Below are 22481 nucleotides of genomic sequence, written 5' to 3'. Positions count from 1 at the left end.
GAATTCGCTTTAGGGGTGTACTGTCGGTCGAATAGAGGGGAGAGTGTGCGTGATTTATAGTGGCCGACCGGAGGTCTGTATTCAATTGTTGTTCAGTTGCGATAATGCAGTTGACACGTGAGGAGCGATCATCTTGTATTGTAGTGTGTTTCTCGGATTCCCACTCGATCACTGCATTGCAGCGTGCTTTTCGTTTGCGATTTGCAGTTCCCCCACGATGACGCGTTCCCGGACGGCAATCAATTTTAAATTGGGTAAATGCATTCAAGCAACAGGGGATGTGACATTTGAGCGAAGAGGACCTGAGCGATGCGTTAGAACAGCGCAAAGTGTCGAACGAGTTAGAGCAGCAGCACTGCGATCTCCGAAACGATCAGCTCGGAAATACGCCCCTTGGCATTTCGAGGCTGTTCTCTACCGAGTTCTTCACAATGAACTGAATTTTCACCTGTATAAAGTGTACGTGGTGCAGCAATTGTCAGTACGGAATTAGGTAACACGAAGAACATCTTGTGAAGGCATAGTAGGAACCGTACCCCGCGACGCAAATGGTTTTTATCTGATTAGGCTCATTTTCACCTTAGTGGGCGTGTAAACAAACAGAATATGCGGTACTGGAGTGACTCGAACCCCAATCAAATTCACCAGAAACGCCTGCATTCAGACCGCATAATTGTGTGCTGCGCCATATCACGAGTAGGCGTTATTGGCCCTTACTTTTTCTAGGAAAATCGTCGTGCTGTAACTGTGAATTCGCATAGCTACTTAACTATGCTGCAAGAGTTTTTCCAGGCAGCTCTCGAGCAATGCAATTACGGGATACACCTGATTTCAACAAGACGTAGCCACTGCACACACAACGGGCATTACAAATGAATTTTTTGAGGCATACGTTTCCTGGAGGCTTGTCTCCCAGGTGGGGGATCTCAACTGACCCGCACAATCACCGGACTTAGCCGCATGCGTTTTTTTTCTTTGTGATTATATGAAGTCAAAGGTGTATTCCAACCGTCCCAACACCCTGGAAAACCAACAAAACAATACTGAGGCTAAAATCGCAAGAATACCAGAAGACATGCTTGAAAGAGTCCATGAGAATTTCAGAAAACGACTATGGCAGTGCGTGAATTGTGAAGGTAGACATTTCCCACATACACTGTTTAAATCATGTAATTAGAAACTTCCGTTATTGTCCAAGATGAGAAAATAAAAATGTAAGTCTGTAAGACTTTATTATTAAGTTTTTTTTTTATATCTAGTGGATGGTATGAGCGACGGATTGTTGCCACTGTATTAGGGTTTAGCCTTAACTTGAGTAGTTGAAGAATAGTTATCACCTACTATGAAGTTTATAGCCAAAGCATTAAGAGCGCATCAATTTGTTAACAAAAGATGTGCTCGGAAATTAAGTGTTGCGAGGAAAATTCGACTTTATTTTGTAGATATACAACATCTCTCTGCAAAATGTCTTCTCTTCTGCTATGGGTATCTGCTGACCATTTTTGTCTCCTAGAAAGAAACATTAATTCTCACGCAATGCTTGTAGGTTACAAGAGAACTGTAACCAGACAGTCCTGTCTTAAAAACCTAAAGAAAGACAAATGTGGTGTCTCCTTCTTTTGTTATTGATGTAATTTATTTTGCTACATATGCCCCTTTCATAAAACCCATCCTACAAATCAGCACAAACGATACTCTTCACATCAATCACACACTGTATTCAGTAGCACAGCTTATTGGCCACTTGGCACACTGCTGCTCTTCACAGGCATCAGAGATTGTATTCAGCAGTGCAACTTGTTGGACTCTTGGCATGCTTCTGCTTTTCACGTCCATCAGACACTGTATTCAGTAGTGCACCTTATTGGCCACTTGGCCTACTGCTGCTGTTCACATCCATCCGAGATCGTATTCATCAGTGCAGCTTATTGGACACTTGGCACACTGCTACTCTACCCATCCATCAGAGATCGTATTCAGCAGTGCAGCTTATTGTACACTTGGCACATGCTAGTCTTCACATGTATCAGGGATCGTATTCTGCATTGCAGCTTATTGGACACTTGGCACACTGCTACTCTTCACATCTATCAGAGATCGAATTCATCAGTGCAGCTTATTGGACACTTGGCATGCTGCTACTCTTCACACCCATCAGAGATCGTATTCAGCAATGTAACTTCTTGGACACTTGGCACACTGCTACTCTTCCCATCCATCAGAGATCGTATTCAGCAGTGCAGCTTATTGGACACTTGGCATGCTGCTACTCTTCACACCCATCAGAGATCGTATTCAGCAATGTAACTTCTTGGACACTTGGCACACTGCTACTCTTCCCATCCATCAGAGATCGTATTCAGCAGTGCAGCTTATTGGACACTTGGCATGCTGCTACTCTTCACACCCATCAGAGATCGTATTCAGCAATGTAACTTCTTGGACACTTGGCACACTGCTACTCTTCCCATCCATCAGAGATCGTATTCAGCAGTGCAGCTTATTGGACACATGGCATGCTGCTACTTTCCATATCTATCAGAGATTGTATTCTGTAATGCACCTTATTGGGCACTTGGCGCACTGCTAATCTTCACGTGTATTCAGTAATGAAGATTATCAGCCACCTGACGAGCTGCTGCCGCTACGTGTGACAGAACTCCAAGAGAATATATTATGAAAAGGATAAATGCTACTCACCGTATAGCGGAGATGCTGAGTCGCAGACAGGCACAACAAAAAGACCGCAATGTGGCTATAGCAGCCGAGACTGCGATTATGTATGTACGAGTTGCGTTTGATGGGTGTGTGTGTGTGCGTATTTTCTATAACGGACGAAAAAGAAAGACCTTGTTTGCCGGAAGGATTTATTTATTTATTTATTTATTTATTTTTTGCCTATCTGCGACACAGTGTCTCTGCTACACTACTGGCCATTGAAATTGCTACACCACGAATATAACGTGCTACAGACGCGAAATTTAAACGACAGGAAGAAGATGCTGTGATATGCAAATGATTAGCGTTTCGGAGCGTTCACACAGGGTTCACAGGGTTGGCGCCGGTGGCGACACCTACAACGTGCTGACATGATGAACGTTTCCAACCGATTTCTCATACACAAACAGCAGTTGACCGGCGTTGCCTGGTGAAACGTTGTTGTGATGCCTCGTGTAAGGAGGAGAAATGCGTACCATGTTTCCGACTTTGATAAAGGTGGGATTGTAGCCTATCGCGATTGCGGTTTATCGTATCGAAACACTGCTGCTCGCGTTGGTCGAGATCCAATGACTGTTAGCAGAATATGGAATCAGTGGGTTCAGGAGGGTAATACGGAACGCCATGCTGGATCCCAACGGCCTCGTATCACTAGGAGTCGAGATGATAGGCATCTTATCCGCATGGATGTAATGGATCGTGCAGCCACGTCTCGATCCTTGAGTCACCAGATGGGGACGTTTGAAAGATAACAACCATCTGCACGAGCAGTTCGACGACGTTTGCAGCAGCATGTACTATTCAGCTCGGAGACCATGGCTGCGGTTACCCTTGACGCTGCATCACAGACAGAAGCGCCTGCGATGGTGTACTCAACAATGGCAAAACGTCATTTTTTAGGATGAATCCAGGTTCTGTTTACAGCATCATGATGGTCGCGTTCGTGTTTGGAGACATCGCGGGGAACGCACATTGGAAGCGTGTATTCGTCATCGCTATACTGGCGTATCACCCGGCATGATGGTATGGGGTGCCATTGTTTACACGTCTCGGTCACCTTTTGTTCGCATTGACGGCACTTCGAACAGTGGACGTTACATTTCAGATGTGTCACTACCCGTGGCTCTACCCTCCACTCGATCCCTGCGAAACCCTACATTTCAGCAGGATAATGCACGACGGCACGTTGCAGGTCCTGTACGGGCCTTTCTGGATACAGGAAATGCTCGACTGCTGCCCTGGCCAGCACATTCTCTAGATCTCTCACCAACTGAAAACTCTGGCCAATGGTGGCCGAGCAACTGGCTCGGCAAAATATGCCAGCACTACTCTTGATGAACTGTGGTATCGTGTTGATGCTGCATGGGCAGCTTAACCTGTACACGCCATCCAAGCTCTGTTTGAGTCAATGCCCAGGCGTATCAAGGCCGTTATTACGGCCAGAGGTGGTTGGTCTGGGTACTGATTTCTCAGGATCTATGCACCCAAATTGCGTGAAAATGTAATCACCTGTCAGTTCTAGTGTAATATATTTGTCTAATGAATACCCATTTATTGTCTGCATTTCTTCTTGGTGTAGCCACTAGTGTGTATAGTGAGTAGCAACTGTTCTTTTCATAATATTGTTACATTTCATCCTTGATTTTCCACTGTTGGAGACTCAAAGACTGTAGTCGCTTTGAGTGTTAAGTCAGACCAGAGCCGGACCGGCCTGCGACTGGCTGCGGCAGCGACTGTACGTGGTGTTTCCCCGCCCGGGGTCATCACTCAGGCGGGCCGCTCATATTATAATGGCTATTACCGTAATGAAAGCGCGCTCCCACGCGCCGGCCAGCGGACAGTGGACGGCGGCGGCGAGACACAGTACGGCGCGCTTGCCAAATTACGCCCCAGCCCTGCAACCGCCCACCTGGCTGCGGCCGCTGCCCTCGTCGCTCGCGACGGCCCGGGGCCGGGCGACAATTGGCGGCCCGCGGCCGGCCGCCCGCCGCCGCCTGTGATCAGGGCGCCGTAACGCGCCGCCGCGGCCCTGTTTTCACACCTCGCGTCGCCTATAAAGCGCCATCACCGCGCGCCATTACCTCCGAGCTCGCACTTACTCAATATACTCATCAGAGTAAACGGAACTCGTGCTGGGTGACCATCACTTGTGCTATCCGGACGGTTGTTTGTGGCGAGACGGGACGGTCATCGAGAGAGCGTAAGATAAGCTATTGGACACAGAACACAGCTCTTCGTAATTTCATTTCCTTGGTTATTGTATGTTTTTTTTTCTGGCAGTATTAAGGAAACGGAGGAGGAAATAACTTAAGATAAAATGGGAGACGTTATACTGTGTGAGGAATTTTATAGACCACCTAAGTCGAAACAAGAGGGTTGGGTTGGGTTGCTTGACGGAAGAGACCAAACTTCCAGGTCATCGGTCTCATCGGATTAGGGAAGGACAGGGAAGGAAGCCGGCCGTGCACTTTCAAAGGAACCATCCCAGCATTTGCCTGGAGCGATTTAGCAAAATCACGGAAAACCTTAATGAGGATGGCCGGACGCGAGTTTGAACCGTCGTCCACCCGAAAGCGAGTCCAGTGTGCTAACCACTGCGCCACCTCGCTCGGTTCTTAACAAGACCCCAAGAGCGTACAACAACTCTTCTTGATGTGCAAGATAAACAAGTGGCATATAGTACCTTCAGACTTTAAAAAAAGGTAGTGATTACAGTTCAAATAAGGCGGGTACTGATTGATGTGAATGGTACCGAGCTACGAGGGTTGTTCGGAAAGTAAGGTCCGATCGATCATGAAATGGAAGCCACAGGGCAAATCGGATCACTGGGTCCCGGGATCGATTCCCGTTCGGGTTGCGGATTTTCTCTGCCCAGAGACTGAATGTTTCTGTTGTCCTCTCATGTACGCCAAGGTTCCCAATTAGATGCCGTATTTCTTGACTTCCACAAGGCGTTCGATATAGTTCCCCACAGTCGTTTAATGAACAAAGCAAGAGCATAAGGACTATCAGACCAATTGTGAGATTGGATTGAAGAGTTCCTAGATAATAGAACGCGGCATGTCATTCTGAATGGAGAGAAGTCTTCCGAAGTAAGAGTGATTTCAGGTGTGCCGCAGGGGAGTGTCGTAAGACCATTGCTATTCACAATATACATAATATTCACACAATAACATCGGAAGTTCACTGAGGCTTTTTGCGGATGATGCTTTGGTTTATCGAGAGGTTGTAACAATGGAAAATTGTACTGAAATGCAGGAGGATCTGCAACGAATTGACGCACGGTGCAGGGAATCGCAATTGAATCTCAATGTAGACAAGTGTAATGTGCTGCAAATACATAGAAAGAAAGATCCTTTATCATTTAGCTATAATATAGCAGGTGAGCAACTGGAAACAGTTACTTCTATAAATTATCTGGGAGTACGCATTAGGAGTGATTTAAAATGGAATGATCATATAAAGTTGATCGTCGGTAAAGCAGATACCAGACTGAGATTCATTGGAAGAATCCTAAGGAAATGCAATCCGAAAACAAAGGAAGTAGGTTAAAGTACGCTTGTTCGCCCGCTGCTTGAATACTGCTCAGCTGTGTGGGACCCGCACCAGATAGGGTTGATAGAAGAGATAGAGAAGATCCAACGGAGAGCAGCGCGCTTCGTTACAGGGTCATTTAGTAATCGCGAAAGCGTTACAGAGTTGATAGATAAACTCCAGAGGAAGACTCTGGAAGAGAGACGTTCACTAGCTCGGTACAGGCTTTTGTTGAAGTTTCGAGAACATACCTTCACCGAAGAGTCAAGTAGTATATTGCTCCCTACTTCGTATATTTCGCGAAGAGACCATGAGGATAAAATCAGAGAGATTTGAGCCCACACAGAGGCATACCGACAATCCTTCTTTCCACGAACAATAGGAGACTGGAATAGAAGGGAGAACCGATACAGGTACTCAAAGTATCCTCCGCCACACACCGTCAGGTGGCTTGCGGAGTATGGATGTAGATGTAGATGTAGATTTCATCATCATTATTATCATTCGTCACAGTGGCTCGATTGGGCTGTGTACAATTTGTACTGTGTAAAAACTGAGACTTTGTACGGGTGCTGATGACCGCACAGTTGAGCACCCCACAAACCAAACATCATCACAGAGAAAATCTGACGAAGCTTTGCACAGATGTGTTGGACAGTGTGTCTGGGATGCCCAGTGACAGCGTCACATCGCTCTTTTCAGTTCTGAGCGCACAGTGAGCACGTAAAGATGCCTAAAGCCTCCTGCCAAGTGTGGGGGCCTGCTGAGGGATTTCGCTTGATGTCACGCAGCCCACATAAGTGTAATGCGTGTCCTTCCTCCTGACAATTGAGTAGCCCAGATGCAAAAGCCACTAACTGCATGATAAGCAAAACTGAGATAATTGCGAAGAACTCGTCCCATACAAACTATTAAAGACTTCATTTCTTTACTACAAATAAGTAAAAAAGTAATTAATTACATGATGTTAATGGCTGAAATCAGTGATTATGTTTTATATGTTAAAATCTTAAGCGACATATTGACTTAGCGGTTTTTGCACCCGATTCGTGTAGTTGATGGTTCAGATGGCTCTGAGCACTATGGGACTCAACTGCTGTGGTCATCAGTCCCCTAGAACTTAGAACTACTTAAACCTAACTAACCTAAGGACATCACACACATCCATGCCCGAGGCAGGATTCGAACCTGCGACCGTAGCAGTCGCACGGTTCCGGACTGCGCGCCTAGAACCGCGAGACCACCGCGGCCGGCATTCGTGTAGTTAGCGGGTTTTGAAAACGTATCGATCTACTTACAGAGCCAACATTTGGTTGCAAAATCCGCTATTGGTTAATATGATAGGAATGACAGAAAGGCGGAATTTAATTAGTGAAAATATATAATGAATACGTTTTATTTCAAAGAAAAGTCTGACAATACTACAAAATTTACATGTAAAAATAAGAAGGTGATTATTACTTTACGAGCAAAAACTGACTTACTTAACGTCAAAAAGAGAACAAATATGAATGTCCAACATTAGTTCTTTTTTTAAAAATTAACTATCGCGTTTTTGACATCACAAGATATTGTATAATATAAAGTAAGCGCCAAATGTCATCTTAGTAAAATAACAAAAATTAGAAAATAATAAAATTGGCAGAATGTTGCATCTTAGTTAAAACAGCAACAAAAACTCTAGAAAATTAAATTAGCTGAAAATTGCTTTTGAGTGACATTGACCTCAACACTGCTCATCGACTCAAAATCGCTTCCAGCTTCTTCTGATGGTTGGCAGCGGCAGGAGCAACTCTAGGAGTGCATTCCTGCTCGTCTAACGCCTCGGTGTAGACTTTTAGTTTCTCGTTGGTCACCCAGTGGAGCTCCAATAAATTTTTGACGTCTCTGAATTTGGCTTCTGAAAGTGCTACACCAGCTGTGATTGGCGTTGGGCCGTTTCTTTTGCTAAAATTTTTTCCCCTCTTCAAGATACTTTTCCCCTCTCCAGCATCAAAGTTCTAGATGGGCTCTACGAACTAGAAAAATCTTGTTTTTGCTTTCCGTAAACACGATTTTTTCGGCTTTTTGAATCTGGAAATGACAGTCACCAGTAACTTTCATAATTCTTCCACGTATGTCATAACAATTAGTGTCGACACATTTCATTGCAAACTTTGCTTTAATAATCATTTCCATGTTCTTACCTGTTTTGGAAACTTTTCTTTTCCACTGATCAGAACGCCTCTTCCTTTTCCGGGAGGGACCGTCATTCTCGGTCTGGTTCTGGTCATTTGTAACTACAACAATGGTTTCGACTTCTTGCTGAGTTCCTAGTATTTCAATTACTTCCACTTCGTTTGCACCATCTTCGGCATTTAAACCGTCCACAAAATCACTTATTTTCGTCAAAATATTCGCACAAATACGTCAACAAACCTCCTAGTGATCAGTTGTACTGTGATTACCAGCATATATTTCGACAATGCATCGGCAGCGAGAGCTTCATTGTTGCGAACACCTCCCCTACAGCGCAACCAGCCTAACTGTGAATAAGAAACATATCCCTCCTAATCGTAACAGACTGAAAGGTAGCTTTGAATGTCTAGATTGGAAGCATGATGTCAGTTGGCGTGCTTTGCATCCGGCCATGGCACGGCGACCGCCATGCCTGTTGAACTTGGTGAGTTTTGCACACGGTGGATACTTAGCGGGCCTTGCACCCGAAGACAACGTGCATTTAGCGGCTTTTGCAACCGAACACGATTTGCCACAGCCAATTTCATTGCTTATAGCTGGTTTTGCATTCTGAAATCTGTTCCAGCTTGCAGCCGCTGAAAAAAATCTATAAGGTAGTGTGTTCAATTCAAAATCGACATAAAATGCATTGGCGGCTTTCGCATCTGAGCTACTCAATTATTCTCGGCCTCACTCTGTAGGGGCACTGAAGATGCTCCGCCAGCGTTTTCGATTGGAAGCAAGGTTACCAAATAATAAGGTTGGGCAGTATGTGCTCTGCTCTGCCATTGGTTGGCCTAGTGACGTCAGCGTGGAAGCAAGCGCTCACAAGCAGACGACACGGCATGAACGTTTACGTCAAGTTTTTGGCGGAAGATTTTATTTATACCAGAATTGAGATGTCTAAACTGCTTTTCTGCTGCTAAAATATTACAGTTAAAACTGATGAGTTATATTCTTTCGCAGCTTATGCCTTACACATCGGTAAAATATCAGATCACAACCATACTGACACAGACTTGAAATTCGAAACCTCGGCTCAAATAAATCAGAAACTATCCATTTGATCGCATTGAAATGAATTTACTTAAGAGCATATTTACTTTAAATTAGCATTAAATAAAGAAAAAAACAAGTTTACTCACCATTTCTCCTCTGCAGTGAAGCTGCGAAGCAGTGTTGCAAATATACAAAAGCATTCGTAACATGTCTTGAAACACCAAGACAATTTAGGGAGAAGTTTACAAACAGAATATCACACGCAACGACACTCCATATCCAACTGTTCTGTCAAAAATGTTCGTACCTATATACACAACTTTTATTTCCAAAACAGTTACACCATGTAGTGAATTGATTACTTTGATGACATATGCCATTTTCTCCCCTTTTTTCTCAGAGCTGCCTCAGATATTCTTGCTCTGTCTTTTGATGAAAGCCAGCGCAGACGAATAAATGTACGAGTTCTAGCAAATATTTTAATTATTATTTGTGTATATTGCGGAACCGCTCACCAAGTGCTGCACACAGCTTACTAATTATGCTTCTCTCTGTAAACAAACTTTCACTGCCATGGAGCTGAGTAAAGGTCAGCTAGAATTGACTTATTGTCTCAAGCCAAGTTTCTGATGACAGAAGTAAGCTTCCCTTAGAAATCTTACACAGCCAGCTGACTGGTTTTTCCCCTGGGACCGACATTAGCTCTTCAGTGGGTGTGGCTAATGTTCTGTCGTACTGCCTACACCGATGGGCTATATATCCGGCCAGGTACTGAAATCCCTCCACGCTACAGTCCGAACCCACAGATGCTGAGGAACTCTCATAAGTTTCTGCTGTCAGTTCTGTCCCCTCAATTTCTTTCTGCCCTTCATTCATCGACAGTGTTTCAGACATAACAGGAAGAACGCTGCTGAACACTGCTGCAGTAACAAATGTTCCTTCTTCATCAGGTTCAACAAAAGAAGCATTAGACAGAGGAATATCGGAAGCATTTGCACTTAACAAGAGTAGCCTGATTCGGTTTTTTACGTCTATCGGAGTTGGATGGTCATAAAAATGTCCCAGGTCCCTTACAAGAGAAAAGAAGTTTTCGAGACAGTCTTTATTCAGCCTGGCAGTAAGTATGTATTTGACATCGTATTCTCTTAAGTCACTGAATAGACCTAAAACTGACTGAATACACTTCATGAATCCGTTCTGAAAAGGAAACAAATGTCTAGATGATCCAACGTGCATCCTCTCACAGCAGTTGTAGAACTTGCACAGACATTGTTCTTGTGCTTCAAAATGAATTCCGAATCGACATGCCAGAGGTTACTTACTTTCGGAGGTCCTTGAATTGAGGATATCTAAAGTATCGTCGACCAGCTCTAAGTAGTCACTAGCGTGTCCTTCTTCTGGCATTAAATACCGAACGGCCTTTGAAGTTGTGTGAGGTAGCAATTCGGCTGCTAAACGCACTCTCTGTCGGTCTCTTCCCTCAACAGTGATGTGTTGCTGGGTTAACTTTGGCCACAGTTTCGTTTCTCCACTGTCTAAAGCCAAAAGTCTCTCAAACATGGATTTCGTCACTGCCTTATTTTCTACAATAATACCTTCATCCAGCAAATGATTCCGTAACAGCTTAAGCAAATGTGGGACATCAGCGAACACACACACGTTTCCGTGTGTCGCTAGGATGAGGGAAACAATTGTTCATGTGCGTCACGCCAAGCTCATTCCAAACGCAAGCGTTTTTTGTTCCCATGTCTGCTACACAAGCTACAACCTTATACGAATTACTGTCTAAGGCGACAATAATTTCATTCAAGAAGGGCAGCTGTCATGCGAACATCAAAATCAAAATAAACAGGTTGTTTCCAACTTGCAAACAGTCCACGCACCATAACAACTAAAACATTACTGTGAGGTCCTAACACCCTGTCCTCTTCTTGATCATAGCAAATCCTACTATCGCTGTTCATTTCGTCGAAGGACAAAACGCAAACACGTTGCCTGTCAGTGAATTTTATAGCCTGCATTTTCATCATAATCAAAACATCTTTCAAAATGCCAGGACTGCAACTAAAAGAGCGGTTTATCCAGGCCCTCAACGTCGACACAGCTGGTGGAGGATACCCGATTTTTTTACTCAGAAAATTATAACGTTACCGAGATATAGCACGGAGAGTAATTCATTTTCAAATGTCTTCATTACTCCATCTAATCCTTTTTGAGTCACTTAATAAACTTTTTATTTGATTGGGTGAAATTATTTTTCCCAGCACACGAGTTATTTCCTTAGACACAAGAACCTCCTTATTAATTTCTTCCTCGCGCATAAGTCGTCGCGTTCTAGGCAGCTGATTCCGAAGATCTTTATTCCTCGCTCGAAGTTGCACATACTTGTTTGTAAGAACAGCATTCCTTCTTTCTAATGCCGCTATACCCATCAAACTAACTTTATCTGTGTCTGAAAAAAAACCTGTCATCTGTACATGTGCTCTTATTATGATGTTTCTTACTTGGTGACAGCTTTTCCAGAGTTTCCAGGGATCTTTTATGTAGTTCTCGTTTCTTATACCGTTTGGTTTCGTCTTCTGTTGCGGGTGACACGTTGACAGTCGTCGCACTACTGCACGGCACATTGCACGAAAGGACTGCATCTGGCTTGAGAATTCTTTTTCGGGGCAAATTAAGCAATTCAGACTGTAAATCCCTTAAGTAATCTGTTTCCGCGAAATGGTGAGAGCATATTTGTGCATTTACACTGTCTTTCCTACAACATTTCGACAACCATAGTTTTTGTAATGTTTCATTACGCGGGAAACTGTGATACATTACGTCAGTTCCCTTTGTGTTCCGCTTGTAGGAAAAACAGCCCGTAACCGCAGAGCCTGGCATTGTAAAAATTAATTTTTTCACTCACTTGTAGATTCTCGAATAAGAATTTCACAGGACGAACCATAAACTATAGAGCTGGCGAACACAATGTTGATCCCGCTGTCCACTACAGCTAACTATTTCAGTTCCGAATCAAATATCAATTAAGCAACAACAGTAACACTCCCGAATTCCGCATGTTTTCGGTGTTGACTGAGTACCTCAGAAGAAAGAACTCAATCAGAATACTCCTTCAAACACAACACAACACAACACAACACAACAAAAACAAACACACACAGTTCGAACTGTGTACTGTTTGGCACAGCTGCTTCCACAGTGACGTCATGTGCACAACTGAGAAAACACGTTGCTTTCTGCGTTCCCCGATTGGAAGTGTTTGACCACTCACAATATAGCCCATAATTGGTTTTTCCACCCCCCCCCCCCCCCCCCCCCCTCAGCGTCACTGCTCACATGAACCGCTGGCTATGTCGACAACAATTTGGCACAGACAGCGAGCAGTAGACGAGCGTTCAGACATTTGGGTAAAAGCACGGGAGGCTGCCTTCTACGATGATGGCACTAGAAAGTTGGTACAACGCTACGACAAATGTCTATCTACGTCGGAGGAAACTGTTCAAATAAAACATTTTTGACTGTGACAGTAGTTTTTATTTCGCGACCGAAACGTAATTCTTCTTCACTTTCAGTCAGGATATCAATGTTATCTGCTAATCGTATCATTGACATTGTTTCACCTTGAAATTTAATTCCACTGCTGAACCTTTCTTTTATTTCGATCATTGCTTCTTCGATGTACAGATTGAACATTAGGGGCTAAATCCTACATCCTTGTCTTACACCCCTTTTAATCCGAGCACGTCGTTCTTGGTCGTGAACTCTTATTGCTCCCTCTTGGCTCTTGTACATATTGTATTTTACCCGTCTCTCCCTATAGCTTACCCCTGTTTTTCTCAGAATTTCTAATATCTTGCACCGTTTTACATTGTCGAACGCTTTTTCCAGGTCGATAAATCCTACAAAAGTGTCTTGATTTTTCTTTAGCCTTGCTTCCATTATCAACCGCAACGTCAGAATTGCCTCTCTCGGGCCTTTGCCTTTTCTAAAGCCAAACTAATCGTCATCTAGCGCGTCCTCAGTTTTCTTTTACGTTCTCCTGTGTATTATTCTTGTCAGCAACTTGGATTCATGAGCCGTTAGGGTGACTGTACGATAATTCCCCCCCTTGTCAGCTCTTGCTGTCTTCGTAATTGTGTGGATGATATTTTTCCGAAAGTCAGATGGTACGTCGCGAGATTTATACATTCTACAAACTAGTGATTTTAGAAATTCTGATGGAATGTTATCCATCCCTTCTGCCTTATTTGATCCTAAGTCCTCCAAAGCTCTCTTAAATTCTGATTCTAATACAGGCTCCCCTGTCTCTTCCAAATCGAATCTTGTTTCTTCTTTTGATGTATCAAACCGATCTTCCCCCTCATAGTGGCTTTCAATTTGCTCTTCCCATCTATCAGCTCTCCCCTCTGCATGTAACAGTGGAATTCCCGTTGCGCTCTTAACGTTACCACCCTTGCTTTTAATTTCACCGAAGGTTGTTTTGACTTTCCTATATGCTGAGCCAGTCCTTCCAAAGCGGTTTGCAAGGAAAAAAAAGTTCTTCATAAAACGTTATTAAAATCATTAGTTTGTCGAAGAGGCCTATATTACTTATATCTGTCTGTAAAGATAATGACGTTTAAGTAATTTAACATTGATTTCGTCGGATTTTTTTGCTCAGTGAAATTGTATGGATAGTTTTTCACGGTCGTCTTGTTTCTCCTGCTACTACATTCAAGAACGTTCCGACACAGTCATTTTCTTCGGAGGCGATCGAGCTCAAACGTAATAAGCGCATCTGACGTGCTTTGCGGGACCGAAGGCGGGGCACCGCAGCCGCCCCGGTCGTTTTTGTGCAGTGGTTTCGCTTGCTTCCCCCACAGTACTGCGAAACAGCCGACGAGGCCTCCATTACGTGCATAGCAATGAGGCGAGGTTTACTGCACTTCTTGCTGCGAGGGTCCCTTTCATCGTACGCGCGTCTTGTTAAATAACGTGTTAGTTGCGTTTAATCCGCCGAATCACACGGACGCGAACGGTATTATTGAAAGATAAACGAGGAATAATAAACATGATTACCGCCGGTCTCACCCATTAGCGGGTCCATTGTCGGCTGCGAGAGTCGGCGCGCTGTGTCCGTGGGGTCGCATGCTCGGTGTTAACGCCGAGTCAGAGATGATTGCGCCGCTCTGCGCCGTCAGAGATAGGCGCACGATGTGCTGGGTTGTACCCAAGGAAGCCCACGTCACCTATCACACGGCATGCTTCTCAAGACAGTCTGGTAACTGCAACGTATAGCGTTAACAGTTTTCTTTAGCAGCACTTACGTATACATTTCAGCTCGGGACAGGGAGTGCACTGCGCATTTGTAAAAACTGGGTCTGTGTTCACTAGCATAGCTTAAAACGGGTGCACACTGACAGCTGCCTAAAGCATCAAATTGTTCTCCAACTGAAATTTTCATTCGTCTCAGTCTCACGTTTGATCAGACTTACAGTTGCCAAACATGATTACATTTAAGGAAAGAGAGGACAGCAGCACTCTTCTTAAATAATCATCGATTGCAGACTCAGTTAAACAGATATATTGTCTCATATAGACTCGTGAATAATTTACGCGAAGGCTACACATTACATACACTGAAGCGCCAAAGACACTGTATTCAAATACAGAGATAAGTAACAGGCAGAATACGGTATGCGTTCGGCAACGTCTATATAAGACAACAAGTGTCTGGCGCAGTCGTTGGAACGGTTACTGCTGCTACAATGGCAGGTTATCAAGATTTAATTAAGTTTTAACTTGATGTTATAGTCGGCACACAAACGATGGGACATAGCAATGTAGTGGGGATCTTCCCGTACGACCATTTCACGGATGTAACGTGAATATCAGAAATCCGGTAAAACATCAAATCTCCGACATTCCTACAGTCTGAAAAAGATCCTGCAAGAACGGGACCAACGACGACTGGAGAGAATCGTTCAAAGTGACAGAAGTGCAACCCTTAAGCAAATTGCTGTAGATTTCAATACTGGGTCATCAACAAGTGCCAGCGTGCAAACCATTCAAAGTATCACCGTCGATAAGGGGTTTCGCAGCCGAAGGCCCACTCGCGTACCCTTGAGGATTGCACGACACAAAGCTTTACGCCTCGCCGGGGCCCGTCAACACCGACATTGGGCTGTTGATGACAAGAAACACGTTGCCTGGTTGGACGAGTCTTGTTTTAAACTGTATCGAGCAGATGGACGTGTAAGGGTATGGAGCCAGCCCTGCATGCCTACATTAGACGAGCGGTCTATGGCGCTGCAGTCATAGACTATTCGGCTGGTCCCGGCGGAGGTTCGAGTCCTCCCTCGGGGATGGGTGTGTGTGTTTGTCCTTAGGATAGTTTAGGTTAAGTAGTGTGTAAGCTTAGGGACTGATGACCTTCGCAGTTAAGTCCCATAAGATTTCACACACATTTGAACATTTTTGTGCCTGTCGGCAGGGGACTGTTAAAGCTGGTGGGGGCTCTGTAACGGTGTGGGGCGTGTGCGGTTGGTGTGATATGGGACCCCTCAAACGTCTAGATACGACTCTGACAGGTGACACGTACGTAAGTATCCTGTCTGATCACCTGCATCCGTTCATGTCATTGTGCATTCCGAAGGATTTGGGCAGTTCCAGAAGCACAATGCGACATTACATCGTCCACAATTGCTACAGAGTGGTTCCAGGAACACTCTGGTGAGTGTCAACACTTCCACTGGCAACCAACTTCACCTGACATGAACATTATTCAGCGTATCTGGGATGTCTTGCAACGTGATGTTCAGAAGAGCTCTCCATCCTCTCGTACCCTTACGGATTTATGGACATGCCTGCAGGATTCGTGGCGTCATTTCCCTCCAGCACTACTTCAGACATTAGTCGAGTGGATGCCACGTCGTGTAGCGACACCTCTGCGTGCTCGCGGTGGCCCTACACGATATTAGGCAGGGGTACCAGTTTCTTTGGCTCTTTAGTGCAAATTAGAAAGCACTGACGTGTCTGGCAAGAAATCGTGGAACTCTGATGAGTATAGAAATCAAACATAAAAATGAAGCGAGCAGGAGAAATTCTATCCAGTGATGGTACTCAGAAGTAGAAGAAAATTATCTTAGTGGCAGCACAGAGACTTCTGTGGTCCTGATACGTTCATAAATGCGCGTTACCATCGTAATTCCGATGTATCTAACTGTCGCGACCTTTCTTTCGTCATAATTCTGCTGACTGGTACGATTCAGCCGGCCAAGACTTCCCCTCCTGTGGTAGCCCTTTCACCTCAGAGTAGCACTCAGACAAAATGTCCTCAATTATTTGCTTAATATATTCCGTCCACGGACTTCCAGTACAGCTTTTATCCTCCGCAGCTCCAGGCCGCAGCGGATGTAATTCTTGTCAGATTCAGTGAGAATAGCGTGCAGTATGGGTTACAACGGATCACGATTAGGTGTGTTCAACCCGTTTCTTTTAAGACATGGATAGACAACGTAGTCGAGGGCTCACCCGTAACTGAGTGGGTTTAGGCATTTGCGTGTGGAGTTTACACGTGTTTCCTGTTGTGATAGAACCAAGCATAGTGCGCCCAGACTGATTATGCGTTGTTGCAGAACGATCTACTGCGATGATGGACACTTACATATTATCTCATTGCAGACCTTGTCAAACCGATCGTATACCCAGATAAATCTTTTTAGTTTTCAGTATTTGTCATCCAACTTGCTGTCTATAATATTCTGTTGATACTAACTTCCCTCCTTCATTCATATGTGTGCTCGTGAATAGCAAGCTAAACTGGGGTTAATCTGGGACAAGATTATCAATTCAATGGGCAGCTGATCCCCTCCAATTACTAATCCTCAATTACTTTCTGAGAACTGACATTCATTCAAAATTTTTCACCTTATACGGCCTGTTGCAGAACATTTATTTCCTTGTCTTAGTTCATGGGAAGCAATATGCCTCTCGGGTAGCCAATCATGAACAGATAACTAAAATGGTCGAATATATGGTTTTCGACGTCTCACAATGTGATCAGAAATGAAGTCCTGTCAAAACGGGCTGGGTATCAAGCGACTAGAAATACCCCTTTCCCTGGCCATGCAGTATTGTCCACAGTCAGGATCCGAGAGTTACTCCAAGGCAGTCATCGATGTGATATGTTTCATTCAGTTAACTGCTACAAAATGCGGCCTCTTTAAACTGGAGGGCTACTGGTTGCAGATGGCTTACAGCTTTGGGCAACCTGCAGACTGGCTGCAGCCGACTTCATCTGCATATACATTACACTCCGCAAGCCATGTAATGGTGTATGGCTGAGGGTACTGTTGTACCACTAACTGAACACTGCAACCCTGTTCCATTAGCGAGTAGCACTTGGGAAGACTAACTGTCAGTATGCCTCTGTACTGGCTCTATTTTCTCGAATTTCCTCCTTGTGGTCATTACACAGAGAGTTCTCTCCAGAAATTTCAATAGTAACGCCTCTCTAGTAACGTCTGCCAATGGAGTTTGTTAAGCATCGCCTTAACGCTCCCACGCCGGCTAAATGATTCCATGACGAAACGCGCTGCTCTTCGTTGGATCATCTCTATCTCTTCTATCACTCCTACCTGGTAAAGATCCCAGATAGGTGGACAATACTCAAGTCTGGGTGGAACAAGCGCCCTATAAGCCACTTCCTTCGTGGATGAGTAACATTTCAGCCTCGGAATTTTTTGGACGAATTATTTATATGTGGTCTGGCATCTGCTTTTCCCACCATTCATGTATCGGTCGAACAAGCTCCCTACAAGCCACTTCCTTCGAGGATGTTACATTTGTATGTTGTGAAAACGTTGACACTTCATGTGAATTTCTGCCCTTTGTTTTATCGTGGTAGGTTCGTATTGACAACAGCAAATCCAAACCACACGTGGAGATTTTTTTCAGAAAAGCTTTGTCAGCGTTTTTCATTCTAATCAAGCAGTGACAGGCGCCCAGGCTTCGTCGTTTTTGTTGGGGAGTCAAGGTGTGCGGTACAGATTTTGCATACAGTTTTCCCTCCTTCAGAACATTCTGGAAACTGTCTTGAACAGTTGATTCAGAAATGTTACTCCATTGCGATTTGTGACATAGCATCGGTGCCACACTACGGCCTCACGTCCACTACTTAATACTGCTGCTCGCAACTGACTGGTCGAATGCGCATCTACTGTTTACAGGTTTTAGTTTAAGCTGCCACCGTGGTTTCTGTGCTTATGTTCCTCATACGCGAGGAATAAAATCAGCCTCGGAATTTTTTGGACGAATTATTTATATGTGGTCTGAAAATATAAAAGAAGAATGATGACAGCAAATACAGTGGAACAACGTAAAACACGATAGTAAGAAAAGAAACGGTTCGAAACAGTCACAGGCAGGAATAGCGTCGTGATTTAGCAAGTCCCAGCACTATCATTAAGGCTACCGTCACTGACAAGAAACTTCTTCAGTGCGAGGTCACTGAAGACGTTCGGCACCCGATAGTGGCTGACAGTGGCAACAGTGGGTGGGACTGGAGGTATCGAGTGGTGAGCACGACTTGAGACTACGGGCTGTAGTCGAATGACTTAGTCGACGGGCAACTCACAACAGAGCTGCAGTTCGAGTGGTGTTGGTATAACGCAGAGCAATGGCAGAGCAAGGACAAACAAAGCAAACATTGCATTATATCTACACCAACAGCTGAAGAAATTGACCTTTCATCAGGAAAGGAGCCCAAAGAATTTCACATAGTGAGAAAGAAGTGGCAGATGAAATGTAAGCGTTTCTGCAAGTTGAGTCAGTGGAGTGTGTAGTGTCGTAAACGATCAATTGTCCGGACAACGTACATGAGGAGTACAATGATGACGATAAATGCTTAAGAAGTGAAAATGCTGTTGAAACAGATGTCAAGCCACGTAGTTCATCATCCTTCTCGGACAGAGAGCCACAAATCTCGTCTCCAGTGAAACGTAGTATAGGACGACGGTTGTCCAGTAGTAGGTAGTAAACGTAATTATGTATATGGAAGATCATCCACAGCATAGTAAAAAAAAATTGTTGCAGAAACTGGTATGTGCGCGTTTGATGGATCCCCGATCCAATTTACAGGATGTGTATGATAATGTCGTACTGCGTTATGCTCATGAAATTGAGCACAATACAGATTACAGTGATTTCAGGGGAAGCAGTGGATGGTTGCTTGAGTTTAAAAAGCGCTAAAGAAGACAAAACAAAATTTCAGACAATGGGTCATCTCGACGATGCGCAGCAAACTGCAGAGTCACCCATAAAATTTGTAGATTGAAATGTCCCCTTTGAAAAATTGTACATAGCTGTGCTTAAACTGACACATATTATTTTTAGCGCAACGCAATCTGACTTTCAAAAATCCCTACGAAAGAATGACCCTGACTAACGTTAACCTATACCTTACTCGAACTACTGTAATACAGCGAGCGCCACTACTGCCAGCTAAATAAAAGATTCGAACTACTGAAGGCACTAACTACTGATAGGCATAGTTAGCAAATGAAAGATTTTAATAGAGAACAAACAATGTATTTACCTTAATAGTCATAATATATATATCAGTTCATGACACCAATTCTTACAAATTTCAAAACTCCGCCATCTCTCTCCCCACGTCCACCACTGCTGGCGGCTCACCTCCAACTGCGCAACGCTACGCGCTGTTAGCATCCAGCTGCCGCTGCCCAACACTACAATGGCAGACAACAATGCAAACCAGCCACAGATTGCACACGGCACAGCAAGTGATTTTCGTACAGAGCACTGCGTGGCGGAGGCGTTACCAATAAAAAAACCTAAACAGCCTACTCACAAGGTTAGATACACAAACGTATCCCATCTTTCAGTAAGGAATTTGTTTTCAGCTTCGATCAATCGGAATATGGAGAGAAAATGCATGTCAAAGGAGTTCTAGAAGTTACAAGTACCAAGAGAGTTGTATCGAGATCAACTTACGTCAATGTATTAACCCATTAGTATACAAGTATGCAGACTGTTAATCTGGATGGTAAATTGGCTGGAATGTTATTTATTTTGCCGCAAGAAGCTGGAGATGCTGTGTCCCCTACGCTTCCTTCTCGTGTGGCCGCGCGGGGATTGGCCACGCGGTTTGAGGCGCCATATCACGAATTGCGCGGCCCCTCCCGTTGGAGGATCGAGTCCTCCCTCCGGCATGTTTGTATGTGAGTGTGTGTGTGTGTTGTTCTTAGCATAACTTAGTTTAAGTAGTGTGTAAATCTAGGGACCGATGACCTCAGCAGTTCGGTCCCTTAGCAATTCACACACATTTGAAGATATGTGGGAATATTTACGTCAGGGGAAGAAAGAGTGGGAAAATTGCGTAAGAGAACTACAACTATGTTAAGAGTATTGCTTTTGGCCAATAGGTGGTCGGAAGAAATTCCTTTTGCATGATTGCTGGACTGCATATGAAAATCATACTCCTTTCGAGCAAACTGTCTCTCTTGAAAAGTGTCCGACATCGCAGCTCATACCACGTAGAACTACTAGACAAATTCAGCCTCTTCCATGCCTGTAAAACATATTATCGCACTATCTACAGCTACGTCTTAAAGGATAGTTAATACCACGAAATCTCCGCGACAGTCTGTTTCGCATTCAGTTGCATGCCATGCCATCCGATCCCATCAGTTCTCATCACCTTCTTACACTAATATGATTCTATATGCATTCTTTAAGAGTGCGTACCCAGCTGAATGTCCTGTACGGTTTCTAGCTCCCAAGGAGTTCGCCATCGATCTTGATGGTGCAAACCTCTGTGACGAAAGTAGCGCTTCATTTTTCATTCGGCGTTCATGGTGCTAGTTAATTGTTTGCTTTGAACGTTTCTTGAATGTCGACGATGTCCATTCTGCAAAGCGCAGTACATACGTCCCACAGGATGTTAGTCTCTACACCTCCCGGACACTCATTTTCTGTCGTCCTCTTGATGCACATGGTGAGTCATTAGCAGCTAATATTTTTTCTGTCATAATTGTTAACACTTTCAGATGAGCCAGACTGAAGACTGAACCTGCGCCCTCGCAAGCAGGGCTCCCTTGTGAGAGTAAGCATTTAGAAGGCTAAATTTAAGTGGTAACTATAGTTCGCTGAACAACGTGGCTGCTTATAGCAGCCCTGCATCCTAAAATAGTGATTTTTTTGGGGGGGGGGGGGGGTGAGATGCCCTGCTGGACAAGATGCCGTGTCACGTGGTTCTCGTACGTGCAGGCACGGTGGAGGGACTCCGGCCATTGGTGAGTCAGAACCTTCTACAGTGAGAGTTTTGTTCGAGATCCTCATTCACAAGTGCTCATCTGCATCCATGGATACCAAAATTTTGTAAACTCTATTAACCCTTTCGGAGCGCTGGAAACTCTGGCCTGGTTAGTCTGCTGAAATTGAATTTCGTAATTTACTGTGGTAAATTACAAATTTATGTTGTAATTCACGAAATGCTTTTTGTTACATTTTCTGCGGAACATCTCTGCTACTTTAGGAAGTCAAATGGAGTTGAGTTACAAGTGATCATCGCTGCATACTGAATAAAGCCAGTCATGTAGTTCACTTAACAAATGTATATTAATTCACCCTAACGCTGAATCTTATTAGCATCTCGTACTTCTCCGTAAATAAGCGTTGCATTGAATACTTGTAAATATGATTAAGAGGAACTTTAATAGATTCAGTGATTTTGTATCGCATATTACTTGTGACAAACAAACAGGATGTATCCCACTAAAGGACGATTCCAGGAGACGGTGTACCCTAGATGACCCTTCAGGTAGCTTTTGTGCCAATTTTCAGTAACTGCGTACATGACATAAGGTGCTGTAAAACTAAATAAATAAATAAATAATCTTTAGCCCATGCACATGTCAACAACGAATCTACTGTTTTCATAATACTGTGCATCCAGCGATGAAGGCACCTAGTGACACTGCAAGAAGCTGACGAAAATGCTTTGTGCG

This window comes from Schistocerca gregaria, chromosome 2 (assembly GCF_023897955.1).
Source record: "Schistocerca gregaria isolate iqSchGreg1 chromosome 2, iqSchGreg1.2, whole genome shotgun sequence".
Taxonomy (NCBI): domain Eukaryota; kingdom Metazoa; phylum Arthropoda; class Insecta; order Orthoptera; family Acrididae; genus Schistocerca; species Schistocerca gregaria.
Note: the sequence above shows the minus strand (reverse complement) of the source record.